This window comes from Bombyx mori, chromosome 20 (genome assembly GCF_030269925.1).
Source record: "Bombyx mori chromosome 20, ASM3026992v2".
Lineage (NCBI taxonomy): Eukaryota > Metazoa > Arthropoda > Insecta > Lepidoptera > Bombycidae > Bombyx > Bombyx mori.
Genome location: NC_085126.1, coordinates 8040793 through 8058028, shown reverse-complemented (window position 1 = coordinate 8058028; position 17236 = coordinate 8040793). Strand labels below are relative to the sequence as shown.

Sequence of the window (17236 nt, the reverse complement as noted above, 5' to 3'; positions counted from 1 at the left end):
AAAGCTAACACGAACACAGAAGTAGCACCTTTTAAAGTCGGTGATAAAGTATATAAACAAGTTGCAAAAACATCACGCAGCAACAAACTAGAACCAAAATACTTAGGTCCTTATACAATAATAAGACTACACCCTGAACGGCGGAAATAATAGGCAAACATGTAAACGCGAAGTCCATCAGAGTGCACTTCCGTCTACTAAGACGCCCTGAAAATATTTCAGGTACACCGTCACCCTCGTCGCAATGCTCCGGTTCGCCGCAAGCACCGCCGTCATCCAGCCAATAGACAACCACAATGGAATCTTAATCCTCAATGAGGCACAAGCCCAATATCAAGTTGACACGTTCAACATGGTAATTATCTATAACATATCTAGCTTAAGAAATATATATCTAGACATATGTAGTAACTATTATACTTTTAGGATAAAACAAAACAGCACTATTAAAATATCCACTATCACAAGACAGATAGATTATATAATAAGCACTATAGAAAGTAGACTTCTATATCTAGGTTTAGAAACAGAAGGTTTTAAGACGGGATACAGGTCTAAACGAGGCTTAATTGATGGCTTGGGCTCAGTAATCAAAGCAATAACAGGTAACTTAGACCAAGATGATGCCATTAAAATAGATAACGAAATTAAACAACTACACTCATCCTCTAATAGTCTGGCATCTAACCAAAAGCAAACTTTAGGAATAATGAGAATTCATTCAGGAGAAAAAATTAAAACATATAAAAAACAATCAGGACGAAATTTATCTGGGGGGAGGAGTTGTATCATCATAACCTCGTTATCACACAATAACCAGGTTGTAATTATACAATTAGTATCCTATTAACATGTCTCCTATTGTCGACATTGTTCAATAACAGGTAATCCTTGTACTTAGCTTAAGTTTAGACATCATTATACCTAGTCAGGTCATAAGTATAGTCACACAGTAAAAACTTTTCTTTTAGAATGCTGGCCACAAAAAAGTTTATTGAATTCGAATTTCGAATTGTTCATGAAAATAAAAAAGTATACTTTTAGAATTTTACTCATTTTTAAATATGGAGTGGACGCTTAAAGAAGACCGTGTTGCAGTTATTGCGTTGCATCGTTGTGGTTACGCGCCAATTCATATTTTTAACATACTGAAAAATTTGAATATAACCAAAAGATTCGTTTATCGTACCATCAAACGATACAATGAAGACTCTAGTGTAGATGACAGATCAAGAAGTGGTCGCCCTCGGCCTGTTAGGACTCCAGCAGTGATAAAAGCTGTGAAGGCGCGAATTCAAAGAAATCCCAAACGTTAGCAGAAACTGTTGGCCCTTCAGATGGGGTTAAGCAGAAACACGATGAAAAGGGTGTTAAATGAAGACTTAGGGCTTCGGGCATATCGAAGAAAAACAGGACATCGTTTGAATGCTCGTCTAATGGACCTGAGACTGAAGAGATGCCGCGCTTTGTTGAAGCGGTACGCGGGAAAAAAATATCGGGAAATTCTTTTTTCGGATGAAAAAAATTTTACCGTAGAAGAGAGCTACAACAAACAAAATGATAAGGTGTACGCACACAGTAGTGAAGAAGCGAGCAACCGTATTCCGCGTGTCCAACGAGGTCATTTTCCATCCTCGCTCATGGTATGGTTGGGAGTTTCTTATTGGTGCTTCTTAACAGAGGTACATTTTTGTGAGAAAGGTATAAAAACGAATGCAGTTGTGTATCAAAATACAGTCCTGACGAACCTTGTGGAACCTGTTTCTCATACCATGTTCAATAACAGGCACTGGGTATTCCAACAAGATTCGGCGCCAGCTCATAGAGCGAAAAGTACACAAGACTGGCTGGCGGCGCGTGAAATCGACTTCATCCGGCACGAAGACTGGCCCCTCCTCCAGTCCAGATTTAAATCCGTTAGATTACAAGATATGGCAACACTTGGAGGAAAAGGCGTGCTCAAAGCCTCATCCCAATTTGGAGTCACTCAAGACATCCTTGATTAAGGCAGCCGCCGATATTGACATGGACCTCGTTCGTGCTGCGATAGACGACTGGCCGCGCAGATTGAAGGCCTGTATTCAAAATCACGGAGGTCATTTTGAATAAAATTTAGTGTCATAAGAATCTATGTTTTGTTAAGTTCATTTTGGTATATGAATGGTTACATAATGAATAAACTTGTTTCAATTATTTTACATTAAACATGTGACAGAATTTATGACCTGACTAGGTATTCTGTTATTACATCCTTTATTGTCAACATTAAGTAGTATCAGGAAACCCTTTGTACTTAGCCTAAGCCTATATATTATTGTAATCCAATAAAGATAAGCAGTTGAGTTTCGCTCTTCAAGCCGAACACACGCCTCCAAATCGCTTTTTAAAAACCATCTTGCCAACGCCCACAACCTAACTCGTGACGGGAATAGATAATAAAAATGAAATTACTTCATCCAAGTTTAAAAACATTTTCATTGCTCTTATTAAACATTTGCTGCCATTTTGGTGCAATTGAGAGTTCAGTAAAATCCATAACACGTTGGCAGCGGCACTAATTTTTTAAATATTTCCATTCCTGTGTTACGGGACACTTAAGACCTCGTATGAAAATTGTCATAATGGCGTTAAGGGGCATATTAGATCCCGAAATGCTTAAACAACTAAAACGCCTTTTTTTTATAAATAAAAAGATATTAATTTTTGGTATACTGGTATTAACTATGAATTGATTGACTTAAACCTTAAAGCGTACAAAATACTGAAACCATCACAGACTAGGCTTTCTTTATTAACAGTGGTTGAAAGGATATTAGAACTATGGGAGGCTCTACGTCGGTTTTTTATCATTTTCACAACAAATCTTACACATAGAGGAAAAGCCGACGTAAGAGATCGAGTATTTGTATTTATTCTCGAAAAACTTAACAACCCATTCTACAAACTTTATATCTGTTTCCTTGAATGGTATCTCCCATTATATAATAAATTCAATAAGGAGTTTCAGAGCGAGAAAGTTGTTCACAATCTACTTGGGAAAATTCGTAAACTTTATCAGGAAATCCTATTGCGTTATTTGCAACGTGAATATGTCATGAAGCCGAACCTAAGTGAAATAGACCCTGAAAATAAACGCCATCGGCTCCACGACGCTGCACTGTATCTTGACGTCAAAGTGTACTAGCTCCTAAAACATCCAGATATGGTTAAATAATACGGCTTGCAGATATAACACAGTTCTTCTCATGCTGCAAATTTTTTTACAAAATTGCAGCCACCGTAATTAAAAAGCGATATAACATGGAAGATCCTGTCTTGTCAAAGTTACAAGTTTTTGAACTAGCATCAGCGCTTTCCCACAATTTCAGAAGCCTCTTCACAACACTTATGCCTCTTATTGAAGTGGTCAAGCGTATAATCGCACCAGCTGATAGCTCAAAAAAACAAGTAATCGACGATCAATGGAGGAGCTTGCCGAACGCTCAAATCCTGAAGGTTTAAATGAAATTTGTGAGCCAGATAAATTTTGGAGACAAAGACTTTTGCGAGCTGGTTTGTTTTGCCCTATCTACATTATCCGTACCCCATGCGAATTCCGATTGCGAGCGGGTTTTTGGTAAAGTCGATTTAATAAAAACATACTTACTGTGGAAACTGTGAATTGGCACCCTTTTTGTTGCAGAAGGTACGAAAGGTCCAACACGTGTTGGAAACTGCGTCTTTTGAACCATCGAAGGAGATGTATAGTCGTATGACTAAAGAAAAGTTATACGCCAGTGTAAAGGAAAACGACGTACGAATTATAGATGATTTTTTTAACAGATAGATATATTTTATTTGTAGCAAACTTGCAAAAAAGACAGCCAAGGGACATGTCCTGGTAAGAGTAACGGGGAACATAGAAGAGATGACAGGAAAAATAAGGGAAATGATGGGTGATAAAAAAGTAAGATTTGGGGAGGGGGCTAAGAAAAAAGTAATACATATAAAAGGAATAGACAGCTCGGTAGAAAAAGAGGGAGTAAAGGAAGATCTACAATCGGCAAACCTGATAAAAGAATTGGACAGCTTAGAGATAAGATCATTGAGACCGATGGGCGGAGGAAATCAGACGGCAACGGTGATCTTGGATGAAAAGGATGCGGAAAAAGAGGAAAGATATATGCCACATACAAGAAAGGATTGAGCTGCTGAGATGCTTCAGGTGCTGGGAATATGGCCATAAAGCAGAAAACTGCGATGGGGAGGACAGGAGTAAAGCATGCAAGAAATGCTCGGACACGGGCCATATTGCCGGCGACTGTGTAAATGAGCAACTCTGTCCCCTCTGCAGTAAAAAAGGACATACAACTGGCACCAGTAGATGCCCGTTCTTCCGGGAGGCACTGGAAACTGCGAGGCGAAATCTAACTCATAACAAAAATGGCTTTTAATGTAAACTACTCAAAACAAAATAGGGCCCACTCTAAGTTAATCTCGAATTTCGTCTAAAAAAAATTGTTTGGTAGTAAATAGGGAAGTTAAACATTTCGAAGTATTGTTGACATGTTTATTTAACGTTATCAATGTTTTAAGTCAGGAATTCAATGGTGTGTAGACAAAAAAAGTGAAATACTCCAAAAAACGTCTATTACTCAAATTCTTAGTCATTTGTACCTTCAGTCACGTTCTGAATGTTACAGTCGCACGTATACTTTTTTCATTTTGACTTGTTTTCGGTGTTACTCGCGATCATTATGCCTGGTTCTCGGCGCCATATGGATGTGGAAACAGCAACAAAAGCAGTGTTCATGCTTCAGGAGGGAGAATCTCAGAGATCAGTGGCAAGACGTCTTGGTGTGTCGCGACGAGCTATTCGAAACGCGTGGGAACACTTTCTAGAGTCAGGTAGTGTCACGAGGAGATCTGGATCAGGAAGAGCGCGAGCTGCAACAGTCCAGGAAAACCGGTGGTATATCAGATTGACTGCACGTCGAGAGCGTACGATTTTCTCCCGCGTCTTACAAAATCGACTGCGGCAATCGACTGGCACACGAATTGGTGATCAAACCATTCGAAACCAGCTCCATGAAGACTGACAACGTTCCAGATTTCATGTAATTCGTCTAAAATTGACAAGAGCGCATCGTGCAGCACGTTTGAGGTTTGATCGCGAGCACGCGGAGTGGACAACGGACAACTGGAGAAATGTACTCTTTATGGACGAAATTAAAGTGAAGTTTTTCAGCGATGATCGTCGAGTGCGTGTGTGGAGAAGAGAAGGAGAACGTTTTTCATAACCTTGCATACGTGAAAGGGATCGTTTTGGAGGTACAAATGTTATGGTGTGGGCTGGAATAAGTTTGCTCGGTAAAACTAAGCTGGTAATTCTGGAAGAAGGCCCCATAACTGCCTCCCGGTATGTCGATCGAATAATTCGGCCCCATGTCATCCCATTTTCACAAAGAGTGGGTGAAAACTTTGTCTTTATGCAAGACAATGCTCGCCCACATACAGCGCGAACAACCCAGAGAGCTTTCTCTGAGGCCAATATTACGGTTTTACCGTGGCCGGCCATGAGTCCCGATCTTAACCCCATTGATCATTTATGGGACCAACTGAAAAGAATCCTCAAATCGAACTTCAGTAATGTGACTAATCGACAAGAGCTCATAAACGCCCTAAAATTGTGTTGGGGGCGAATACCCGAGGAAAACATCACCCACTTGATTGAAAGTGTCCCAGATAGGGTCAGAGAGTGCATACGGAACAGAGGACAACCTACTCGCTATTAAGCACCATCAAACTCATTGATTTAGTCAATAATAAAAATCAAACTTTACTTAAATCAATAATTTCTATCAACTTTCCTAAAAACTGTAAATTTTGACTAAATTCCATAAAATTGGCAAAACTTACTCTTGTTAATGTTTACACACTTTCAAAAACCTTAATTTATTCATTCCTAATCATAAAAACTGAAAAAAGTAAAATAATCTGTAAAATTCATTTAAAAAACATGGTGGGCCCTATTTTGTTTTGAGTAGTTTATTATAGATAAACATAGACCGAGCGCACGACCTTCTTTTGGCAACTGCGAGCAGTATAAACGCGGATCTCGTGGTTCTATCCGAACCCAATAAGAAATTGGCAAAAGCTGTTGGATGGGAGTGTGACACCAGATGGGATGCAGCCCTAGTAATACTGAACAAAGCATTGACGGTTTCCGAAATCTATAAGGGGAACGGGTGTATTGGCTTCAAGATGAAGGACTTTGTCGCGTTTAGTTGCTATATATCTCCTAACTGCAGCTTTGACGGACGCCGAGGGAGGGGTTGCAGAGAAAAGGGTTACCGGTGGTGTTCCGCAGGGTTCGATACGGGGCCCCACTTTGTGGAGTATACTGTACGATGGGGTACTGCGCCTTGAACTGGGAGACGGGGCACAATTGATAGGCTTCGCTGACGATCTAGCTCTGGTGGAGACAGCAAAGAAAGAAACGGAAGTGATGACAATAACGAATGCAGCCCTAGAGAAGATCAGCGCTTGGATGAAGCAGAAGAGGCTACACTTGGCCCCGAAAAGACCGAGGCAATTGTCCTAAGTGGGCGAAGGAAGCTGAACGAGATCTGCTTTACCCTCCAGGGCGTCAGGGTGGTTCCAACTGACAAACATAAGTACCTCGGCATCTGGTTTGACAAAAGTCCGAATTTCGGTAAGCACATAGAAGAAATAACTGGTAAAGCCGAAAGACTGACAGTCACCCTTGGCCAAATTATGCCCAGGAAAGGAGAGCCGAGATCGAGCATTAAGCCCAGGAAAGGAGGGCCGAGATCAAGCAAGCGTGGACTATTGGCGTCAGCGATACAATCAGTAATGTTCGAAAGGGGGTTTTAGTTCGTAGCCTTCTCAGTAGAGTCGGGCATACCATCGGGGCCGGGCCGATTGGTATCCATGAGGAGTTCCCCCTACTGACGCAAAAAAACTCTCGAAAACTTGTAACGCGTAATAGTGGTCGTCTGTACCTAAGTTTTTGGCAACGTCGTTTATAGCTTTACAAAATGTATGTACCTACATAGATTGTTACAGAATCAACTCTTAAGCGGTGTGGTTGCTCATTTATTCATGAAACAATATTATTACATAGAAATAAAAGAAATATGTCCCATTTCAATGAAACTATCCTGCCAAGGTACTTTGCCTTCATTGACAAAGTAAGTTTGGTATTCTAGTCGGTCTTTTTTGCTCATTCAGGACATTTCCTCGGGTGGGCAAATTTGAGGTTAGGAAGTAAATTGGCTGTCAAACGTTGAAATGTCAAGAATTAAACTGTCATCGTTTGACATTTATTTACTTAATAGTTGGGAAATTCAACCATGGAACGATACACTCTTGAACAAAAAAATGTTATCACTTCGTAAAATTAGAGGAGCTTTTCCTCGTAATCAGGCTCCTTCTGTGACTGTTGTACGTAATTTAATCACTAAATTCGAGGCTCACGGTACTGTTGATGACAACAGACCAAAACAATACGCTCGTAGACGGCCACTACGTGAGTGATGCAAACATAGCCGCTGTACAGCAGTGTTAAAAATGAGTCTGGTACATCAACTCGTCGACGTTCGCAACAATTCGCCATCACCAGAGGCACTTCGTGCAACATTTTGCATAAAGATCTTCATCTTCACGCATATAAAGTTCAACTCGTTCAAGAATTAAAGCCGGTCGACCATTGCTTGCGTAAACGTTTGTAAATTAACTGTTTGGAAAACTGAATGAAAACAACGCATTCTTCAACAAAATCATCTTTAGTGACGAGGCCCATTTTCAATTTAGCGTTATGTAAACAAACAAAATTGTCACATATGGGGCTCACAAAATCCACAAATAGCCCTCGAAAAACCATTACATCCAAAAAATGTGACCGCGCGGTGCGATTTGTGGTCAGGCAGCATCATTGGCCTGTATTTTTTCGAAAATAAGCAAGGAAACGTCGTCTATCTATTGCAACCATGCGAAGCCGAAAACAGTCGCTAGATAGGGTTCCGTACCTAAAAGGTAAAAACGGGACCCTGTTACTAAGCAACCTCTATATGTCTGTCTGTCATCAGACTTCTCATAAACCGTGTAAGTTTTTTTAGATAAATGTAACTTTGTAAGAAAATACATTTACAAGTTCCAACTCCATCCGTCATATTTGGGTATTACAAACAAGAAAACATGGCCAATCTATTAACTAAAAATATTTTATTTATTGTATATTTTATCCCTTTACGGAGCCTTGTTGCAGTACTGCAACACACCAGTCTAAAATTCTTAAAAGTATAGGAAAACCCGATACAACGACTTTGCGCGGTGTTGTACATCGGCAACAAAGCATTCTAGTGATTTAGTAACAAATGCGCCAACTAGATGGCGGCATGTGTATTTATTGCTCATTCAAGTGACGAACTTGCACAAACCGGTTTACCTGTATTTGAATTCGTTTACGATAATTTATTTTATTATGAAATATTGATATTTTGGTATTGTAATTGATATGAGTAAAAGGTAAGTGCATGAATTTTGTATGAATTTTGTTATTCGACATTGTTTTTCTGTAAAATCAATTATTTATGTTATTTTTGGCCTAATTTAGTTTTGTTGCATAACTGCAACATTGCTCGTTAGCGATCGAATTTGAATATTTGTTTTTCAGCACCAAGATGAGACGTTACTTGCATAATTTGACAAGTGAGGACTGCACAATATAAAATATTAAGAGAGTTGGAAGATAGTGAAGATGGCCTTGATTATTCCGACGACGATGATGTCGCCGATCCAACATTCACCTTCGAGACGAATGAGCATGAAAGTTCTGATGAGGACCCAGAGGAGCCATCTGACTTGGAAAATGAAATTGAGGCTGTCAGCAGCGTAGCTACTACATCCATCAGTACTGAGCTAAGTAGTATTCTAACCGGTACAAATCCAACCGTCATTGCTTCTCCTAGTACTAGTTCTGCAGCGGCCCTTAGTACATCTAAACGTGTGCCTAGGTCTAATATAATATGGAAAACGAAGAACCTGAACTTGAATGAGGACCAACTACGTTTTCATGTATCTGCGCAACTGCCTCCGGAAATACTTCTTTTAGACACTCCTCTTTAGGTATTTTCATATATGTTTACAGATGACATTATCGACCTTATCAGAGATCAGACTAATTGATACTCTGTCCAGAAAGATGCTACTAAGCCTGTCAATGTTACTAGTCAAGAAATACGCCAATTTATTGGTATTGTATATTATATGTCAATTGTTCGCATGCCAAATGTAAAAATACATGTTGGAGGTACAGAATTGGGGACGTGCATCGGATATTCTAGAAAAATATCTCCTAAGTAAAGAATCTGAAAATCCTGTAGATATATTTTTAAAGACCAAGGCTACGATTGTAAAAAAAACTTCCACAGCAAATTCACCGAAATAAAGAAAGTATTTAAAACAGTTAATGATGTGAAATTGAGATTTTAAGTTCAGCATGGTATTGAACCAACTCCAAATGATGTGGAATTGAAATTTTACGTTCAGCATGGTATTGAATCAACTCTATCTTTTGATGAATCACGTTCTTCAATAAAAATTCCCACTACTGGATATACTGTAGATAATACATATGTACCAACAAGAGTGGCTCGCAATACTACTCCCCAATACACACCATCCTCAGTCGCTCCGCGTACTTCATTTCAATTTCAAGAAAGTCCACCAGTTGAATTTATAATAAAATCCAATACAACTAAACATATAACTTCGAATACCGACAATCCAACTATGAAAGGTTACTATTGTTATCCGTTAAGACAAACAAACTATTCGACTGAAGATTCCGATAATGCACTTAATTTTGAATAAATATTCCCATTCTATCTTTTAAACTTTCACGGTTTGTACACATTGTTAAAACTAAAAATAGTTCGTGGTTAATCCCGTTATATTTTTAGTGTTAACAAAGTATTACCATTTTCCAGATATAAGGGGTACGAGAACTTAGAAATAATTCCTTTTTACCTATTTTTTTTGTCCAAACATCACCGTACCCTTTCTATCTGAAAAATATATTAGTAATTTCTTTTCCAACAAGAGGAATTTCTGGTATCTTAAAAATGTTCTGATTTTTAAATAATTCAATAAATAAATAAAACAAATTACCTTGTATTTGAAATTTTCCTTACCCGTAAACATGGTTAGGCATTCTTGAACAGAAATGCTTGAACGATAATTTATTGGCCTTCTCTTGAATATATGGACGTAACAAGCATTCGAGATTTTTGATAATCCTTTTTATAGTGATCGTAAAACAAAACTCCTTTCGATGGTAAAGTCGTACACAGTGTATTAAATTCACCAAAACTACACCTTTCTTGCTAAAATTCCGCAACCCATATTCTTCGTCTGACTTTCTAACGCCTTATTTTATGAACATGTTCTTCCATTTCTTCTTCCGCCAAAAGCACATGGAGAAACCCGATTCTGGACCTAAGCGTTACACGAATGGGATATGTTCCAAAAACGTAGTCTATTTTGTTTGATTAACCTATTGAAGCTTCATTGGCAATGGCCAAGATTAGAAAATAAATATAATTCCATTTTTTTGTTCTACACAATCTTTGTAAACCTCTGCAACGCTTATTTCAATATACGTAACTAGCTCCACAAACGTACGCATTAGAATTAGAGTATCCCTAAAATGGCATCGATTTAGAAATTGATACTATTATAAATAAATAATACTCCTTTGTTTTAGTTTATATGATTGTTTTTATAGGTATTTTAATCAATGTAAATAGAGTCTGGCCAGCGAATCGTAGCAAGCGATTAGGACTCGTCACTTTCAAGCACTCGCCACCGAGGAAAACTACGCAATATTCCTAAAAATTCACCATCCTAGATTAACTTAGTTTAACTTTTAAATTGTAATTTCTATAATTAAAATTGGTTTTGCAATATACGCAGTAGGTAAGATAGACGTATACTTAGTGTATCGTTCAAGGACGGCGCCTATCCAGAACCTACGGGAGCTACCTGGAGAGAACCCACTCTTCGATACTTTACTGCTTAGATGGGTGGACGAGCTCACAGCCCACCTGGTGTTAAGTGGTTACTGGAGCCCATAGACATCTACAACGTAAATGCGCCACCCACCTTGAGATATAAGTTCTAAGGGTCTCAGTATAGTTACAACGGCTGCCCCACCCTTCAAACCGAAACGCATTATTACTTCACGGTAGAAATAGGCAGGGTGGTGGTACCTATCCGCGCGCTCACAAGAGGTCCTACCAACAGTATGGAGAAGGCACTGGAGTTCGTTCAGGAGGAACTCAGTACTGTGTATATGCAACATCGTAATGAAGGTACGATTAATAGGAGACTGGCAGCAGCCCGCTTAGCATTTTACCTCTAAATAATTTTGTCCCAATCCCTATGACATTCGGCATGCTTTTGAAACAGCCCGGATTTAATATATGCGGCCGCTTGCGTCAGCCTCAAGGACAATCTGCACCTACTCAAGGTTGGAGACCAAATAATTTTGGCAATAATTGCCGCGAGTTATTCCGTTTCTCTCATACTCAACAAATAATGGGCACTCCGTTTCCGAGCCGCAACCCACAGAGTTACGTGTTTCGATTACCGAATAGAAATCAACCGCCGCCGCAGCGAGGATTTAGATTTAATATTCAGCCTCGCACCATGAGTGACGTTAGCCACTTCGCTACAAAGACATTGCCACCAACTCTACAAGGTCACGATTGGCCTGTACATAGAAATCCGCCCCCTAGTAAGTATTTTAAGACAAGAGAGATAAACTTCAATTAATCCAACTATGGATATGACTACTACATTAATTAATCTTACGACTGTGACTATGTAGACTATGATCAAAATTATTACACTGATTATACAGACTACTTTTACCATCAGGAACAGTTCTGAATCAATTGAAGTCCAATCCACAACTTCTCCAGAAAATACAAATATCTTTGAAACAGATGTTATTGAAGATACTGGATTCAACGCAGAATGTACATATTCAAACCGAAAAGAGTGCTACTAATAATAACCATCAAATTGCTTGTGTATTGTAACAACAAAAAACATAAAAAATTACGTCCAAAAATGTTTCCACTTCATAAAGCTGATACCAACCTATTCAAATCTAGCGTACTACCCAACATCGAAGGTCAAGAAGAATGTGCAGAAATATGCAATAAATTGAAATATTTTTGTGGACCAAAAATATCATACCATACAGAGTGTAGACTTAATTTCAATAATAAAATATCCTCTTCTAAAAAACCAACTAATAAAAGCGATTGGCATTTTCAACGGGAATATCACCGAAGACGTAATTAAAAAAGGACCTTGTTATTTATTAGTATATAAATCTTTGAAAAAAATGGGTTCAATTTTTACGCCACTAAAGTAGAAAAATTTAGAACAAAAATTCGAAATATTTTTTTCTTAATAAAAAAAAAACTGATGTTCGAAACCAATCTGTGAGTTTTGAGTTTTTATCACGGCAACACTGGTCGCGATTTGACGGTGCCTTCACGACTTGACATCTGTCACTTCTCTCGCTTCTCGGTATGGAGGGTAGAGGTAAGGAGAACCATCTCTGTGTGTGAAAAAGTGTCCGTTCCTCTTCCGTGCGTCGTATTCCAGTGCTGAGGGTCGTGACCTTTACGGAGCAATTTTCTTAGGACTATGTTCCTCCATTCACTCCTGTCCTCCGCGCAGTGGATAGCGACATTGATGCTGGATTCCAAAGTCGCCTTAATCTTATCGGACCAAACTGATAGGATCGGATCTGATCGGACGAAAAAGTGTCCGTAAAAATCTGCTAAATAAGGGTTTTATTAGATTTTTTTTTTAGTTTTAGTTTTGATAACAAGGGCATTAAAATGTAATTTGACAATCTAAAACATTAAAGTGAATTAAACAGGATACAGATCAGGATTTATCATTCACAGGATTTCTTTAGATCAGTCTTTTTCAAAGCGTGCAATCACACATCTCTTGTGTAAAAGTACCCTTTAATGTAGATATATTACTTTCAGATGGGCGCTTTAAATGTTATCGGTCACTCTTGTTGAGTGCGAGCAAATAAAGCATCCTGGCGTTTCCATTCAGGCCTCTCAACATCTGGTGCATCTTCAACGGCTGTCAATGAGCCAAAGACTTCAAGACATTCTTTATTTAGAAGAACTTCCAACAAGACAAGGAATTTATTCTGCACCAAGTGCACTTATGGTTGGAACTCTTATTGTCTTACCATATTATTATAGAGCTGTTGAAACTAAAAGTAGGTTTTTTGTGGAAGGATGTCAGGGACATGAAAGAAACCGAATAACAATTACAATCCGAATGCAGTTACTAAAAATTTATAACTATTATGTACCTCCAAATATTCGCCTTTGTGATATCCATTTGACATGCACATCGTGGAACTTTCTCAGTGATATTAGTGATAATACTATCAACAGATTTAGTGCTAATCAAATTCAAGATATGTTTTTATTAAAAGAGTCGGATTGTAATTTTTAAAGAACAATCAATCGTCTTACGGTCTAATGTAATACAGGTACTTCGCAGTATATGTTTCTTGAGCACGTTAACAACATATTAAAAGTTTTGCAACCATAGAAGGTCATTATGTTCGTAAAGACTCAAACAAACAGTATTCAGATTGCGAATTAACTTTAAAAAAAATGTACAGCCTATATACTGTGTGGTGTAAAGAACTGTATAGTTCTGAAAATATAGCTACTTCAGTGAGACAATACAAAGATATTGTTAATAAAGAACTAAATATAGCTTTTCACATACCCAAAAAAGACCAATGTGATCTGTGCCATGCAATGAAAAACAACATCTCTCCAACTTATTACGATGAAATGAAACATAAGTCACACATCGATAACAAAAAACTTGCCAGGGATTTAAAAAACGTAGATAAAATTGAAGCTCAATCGAATCTAAGTATTTGCACCGCGATGTTTGACTTCCAAAAAATTAATAACACTCCACATGGCGAAATTAGTGTGCTGTATTATTAAAGAGAATTATCAGTATATAATTTCACTGTTTTTGACGCCGGATTAAAAGTAGCTACGTGCTACATGCGGGATGAAGCCGTTGCTAAGCGTGGTGCCAATGAAGTTTGTTTGTTTTCTTTTATCGACAACAAGGTTAAAGCTGGAGTCAAAGATTTTAGATTCTGGTCCGATAACTGTGCTGGTCAAAACCGCAATCACATTGTTTTTTATGTATTTACATACGAGCGATAGGTTTAAGGTAAATGTGTCCCATCGATTCTTAGAAAAAGGTCACACCCAAAATGAGGCGGATAGTGTTCACGCATTAATAGAGCGAACCGCAAAAAATAAACTAATTTACATACCAGATGAATGGTACACACTGGTTCGTTGGGCTAAGCAGAATAATCTCCGATTTTAGGGAAACCTACACTGTTGGACGTACTGGTTTGCCTATTGTTGACCTCCTGTGGTATTTATACTTCAGGAATCCTTACCACCACAATATCCTTAACTATGGCTGACAACCAGAAAATCGTTACCGGTGAAGCCCCTGTGGCTCAGGAACAACAGCAGAGTAAGCAGCAAGGAAAAGGCGCAAAGAACCGCAAGTTTGAAAAATTCCGTGGAAAGAAGAACCAGGAATTTCAGGCCCAGCTAACCGCGTCACTTCTCAAGCGTCTGCATGTAACTGATCGCACTTAGGTGAGCACCATTCGATTGCGCTCTAGCACCGCGCCAACCGCAGTTCCAATTACCTTTCGAGCATTACCTCGACTCACCCAAGCTTTATGGCAACGTATGATGTCGATTGGAAGGAGGCCTTTTGGCGTACTAGCTACTGAAGCGAACTACGGGATATTTTTAAAAGTAATTCTAATGCTGGCTGAAGTTAAAGTCGCTTATGCACAGATGACATGCACCACTCAACCGCTGATCAATTTAGAACAGGGATACATGTATAATGAAATGGAGATGCGAATCTTTTCATCTCTCGCACGAACATTACCCTATCCAGTTGCGATAAATCTAGAAAGCAGAATAATCTACCATACACAGTTGTAGAAGTAGATCAAGACGTAGTTTGGGATTTTAAAGCTTGGCTGCATACTAAAAACTGGACAAAAGATTCAAATTCAGATAAAATTTCTTGGAATAAGGTAAGAGAAGTAAAGTGCAAGGAAATAATCCAGACATAATAGAATTTAAGCACGACTTTTCTGAAGAAAATTATAGAAAACTTTACTGCAGTAATAATTTAAAATTGACTAGAGGGAGAAAAAAAAAAGGAACAAGAACTAATTCTAGAGAAGGTGTACAATAATTCTATTCCTATCACTGGAGTTAAATATAAAGACTGGATTAGTTTATGCGATACGTTAATTATTCCAAATAAGTATCATGACTTCTACAGAAACCTAAAGCATAGTGAGAAAGAACAGGGTAATGACAAAGAAGATTATTAAATGTTGTTACTTTTTTTATCCTTTTTTTTTTTGTTATTTAACTACTAACCTTTATTAGTAATAAGATGAATCAATCTGAATAAATCTGTGATGATTGTTAAATGAACCAATTAGGTATTAAGAATAGGCACATACTCAAACAATACTGTGATGATTATTAAATTTTATTAATTAAGTTGAGAGGTAGCTAATGAAGCAGAGGTGCCTACTTAATAAAACTGTGATGATTATTAAATAAAAGGTACCAATTGCATTGCTAGACAGATGATTAATTAGGTTGAGGCACATGCTCAAAGTTAATTGTCTAATATTAGTAATTTACAATTAAGCGATATATGTTTATTGAAGTACTTTTTATATTTATTTGACGATTTCAGGATGTTTAACATATAGATTTAAAAATAGTAATACAATCTTACATTTTCATAAAAAAATATATTTAAATTCTACATCAGACACTGTTTTTTTGTTTCCTACATATAAAAGGCTATCATAGCCATGACCGACATACTTCTATTTTATTATCGGCGTAGAAACGGTCATCTATCAGTTTTTCCAAGAAAACGTAAAAAATTTGTAGTCGTCGTGGCCTAAAGGATAAGACGTCCGGTGCATTCGTGTTGAAGCGATGCACCGGTGTTCGAATCCCGCAGGCGGGTACCAATTTTTCTAATGAAATATGTACTCAACAAATGTTCACGATTGACTTCCACGGTGAAGGAATAACATCGTGTAATAAAAATCAAAACCCGCAAAATTATAATTTGCGTAATTACTGGTGGTAGGACCTCTTGTGAGTCCGCGCGGATAGGTACCACCGCCCTGCTTATTTCTGCCGTGAAGCAGTAATGCGTTTCGGTTTGAAGGGTTGGGGTAGCCGTTGTAACTATACTGAGACTTTAGAACTTGTATCTCAAGGTGGGTGGCGCGTCTACGTTGTAGATGTCTATGGGCTCCAGTAACCACTTAACATCAGGTGGGCTGTGAGCTCGTCCACCCATCTAAGCAATAAAAAAAAAAAAAAAAAAAAAAAAAATTCAAATATGTGTAAATGGCATTATAAAGATCATAAAACTTTAAAATATTTTGGAAAGAAAATACTTATTATCACAGAAATAAATTGCAGTATTTAGAAAATTATGTAGTGGATCTCGCCATGCAAAGTTAAACCATATAAACCACATTTATCTATTTGGGACGTGAACAAATAACTTGATCGTAATTATATACTTGTATTTTTGCACTGAGAGTCCACAAACCACTCTATGAATGTATCCACATGGTAAATTTAGAGCACTGTACACATAATATTTAATTTAGAATACAAAATACAATCGATTTTGATATTTTTTTAAGAGATTTTATGACCTGGTAACTGAGACCTTTAAGTCATGTCTTATTTTATTTTATATTATTCATATTTTTATGAAAAATGATATTATGGAGTGAAATGTAATGAAGATGATTAATTTGAGACACTAATCAACTGGGATGAAATTAAATGAAATGAATTGAGATGATATGGGATGAAATATAATCTTAGTAAAATGGTGGTCATTTACTAAGATTTTTTCAGTGGACTTTTTGGAGGATCCCGAGAAGTTACGTCCAGCGGCTTTGTTTCATTTTCCCACATTTGTGCACTTTCACAGATATTAAACAGTTAATAAACCACCATTATTACACATTTAAACCCGAAGAAACACTAAATAG

At 37.8% G+C, this 17236-nt stretch overlaps 1 non-coding gene across 1 annotated transcript; it reads right to left on the bottom strand.

Annotated features, from left to right (window-relative positions):
• Positions 1-13109: 13109 nt before the first annotated feature.
• Mir3374 (microRNA mir-3374) lies at positions 13110-13189 on the bottom strand. The gene has a single exon (NR_107653.1). It is a non-coding gene; the product is annotated as a microRNA mir-3374 (primary transcript).
• Positions 13190-17236: the final 4047 nt, after the last annotated feature.